The sequence below is a fragment of the Sinocyclocheilus anshuiensis genome, unplaced genomic scaffold, assembly GCF_001515605.1.
Source record: "Sinocyclocheilus anshuiensis isolate Anshui unplaced genomic scaffold, SAMN03320099.WGS_v1.1 scaffold2045, whole genome shotgun sequence".
NCBI classification, from domain to species: domain Eukaryota; kingdom Metazoa; phylum Chordata; class Actinopteri; order Cypriniformes; family Cyprinidae; genus Sinocyclocheilus; species Sinocyclocheilus anshuiensis.
In genome coordinates, this window is record NW_015536593.1 from 273,554 (window position 1) to 275,383 (window position 1,830).

Below are 1,830 nucleotides of genomic sequence, written 5' to 3' on the forward strand. Positions count from 1 at the left end.
GACAGACAGACAGACAGACAGATAGACAGATAGATAGATAGATAGATAGACAGACAGACAGACAGATAGACAGATAGGTGATAGATAGAAAAAGCTATCCATTTACAGCAAATGCAATAAAGACAAAATTGCCAACAACCAACTTCACAAAAAATAAACAGTCAAATATTGGTCATTAACCAATTTCAAACGTTTTTGTAGACAGACAGACAGACAGACGGACAGACATAGACCTAGATAGCAAACCTGTACAATAAGCCCAAAAAATTCCACAAATTTTATTTTAAATAAATGAACAAGCAAACAAACAAACCATGCAATGCCATCATTTCAATTTCAAATGCTTTCAGGAAAACAGACAGACATTAAAATAAAATAAAATAAAATAAAATAAATGTATAGCCTATGCAATAAGAACAAAAAAAAAAGCCATTAAAAATATTAAATGTTATTTAAATAAACAAATAACGCAATAAAGCAAAATGTCAAACAACCGATTTTAAATGTTTTTTAGACATTAGATAGAAAGACAGACAGACAGATGATATTAATCTAATAAACAAACAAACAAACAAACAAACCATGCAATAAGGCCAAGAATGTCAATAATTTCAATTTCAAATGCTTTTAGGCAAACAGACATTAAATAAATAAATAAATAAATAGCCTGTGCAATAAGAACAAAAAAAACAAAACAATTTAAAATGTTTTTTAGACAGACATTAGATAGACACACAGATAGATGACATTAAACAAACGAACAAACAAACAAATAAATAAATGGCAAAGTGGCCAAACGTAACGTTCTCAAAAGAAACTTTTTTATTCTCGTTAAATCGATGCGTAATCTGCGTTGTTTCTGCAGTCATTGAAGCACTGTATTGTCAAGTACTGTGCAACTGGACTTCAAGCGCGTCTACATGTCGTTTTTTCTAAACATGTACAATCGCTCCTACCAAATTCTGCGCAGCGATTTTAGTTCGGATCATGGTCCTCTTGGGCTGCCTTGTGACACTGTTGAATACAGGTTTTACTGCACCAAACGCTCTCACGGTCACGCCATAGCGCCCGTTTAATGTCCCGCTGCCCGTTATCAAATGCAGACACCTCTGCTGAGCTCAACACAATCACAACCGGTCGCTACTATACGTCGCTATATTATAAGGAACTTAGCTACAGACTCACCGGTGTAGGTTTCTTGCTGGGACTCGACTGGTTACAGGTCTCCGTCCTCTCCCCAAAAGTGTGCGTCTCCTTCATTAGTGGTTTATTCATGATGAACAGCTGAGAGACTGACGGTCAGAAGAGCCCTGCTCTGTATGACCTTCACATACATGCACACACTGGGCAGTCACATCCACTGGAGCAAAGCACAGCCCAAAGAGCAATCAACTGAGCACACTGATTTAGATGTGGTCAGATTGAAGGGGACGGCTGCTGTCATCCTCACCTCCTTCCCACACCATCACCATCACATCTCCTTCATCTGCTGCTTCTGGGAATCATGATGGAGGGTCTTCCTGTGGCAGTTATGAGTGTGGGTGTACATAGTGCTAGTTTGTGTTTTTACATCATCTGTAAATGGAGGAAATGCTTTTTTGGATTCTGGGGATCTCAGGCAAATTGATGCACATCTCAGAGATGCTCCCATGACAACTGCTGGTGTTAAGAGGTACCTAAAAGAAAGGGAAAGCTCTTCTTGATCAGCACTAATGCACAAGAGCACTTCATAATGACTCCGAAGACATACTGTGCTGTGTACACTGTATTTTTTTCATGAGGCTCAAAAAAGGAATACAGGTGCATCTTAATAAATTGGAATGTCATGGA

At 38.1% G+C, this 1,830-nt stretch overlaps 1 pseudogene; it reads right to left on the bottom strand.

The window, feature by feature from the left end:
* Nucleotides 1-1,520, bottom strand: part of LOC107703516 (cytosolic 5'-nucleotidase 1A-like) — a 6,023-nt pseudogene extending 4,503 nt beyond the window's left edge.
* Nucleotides 1,521-1,830: the final 310 nt, after the last annotated feature.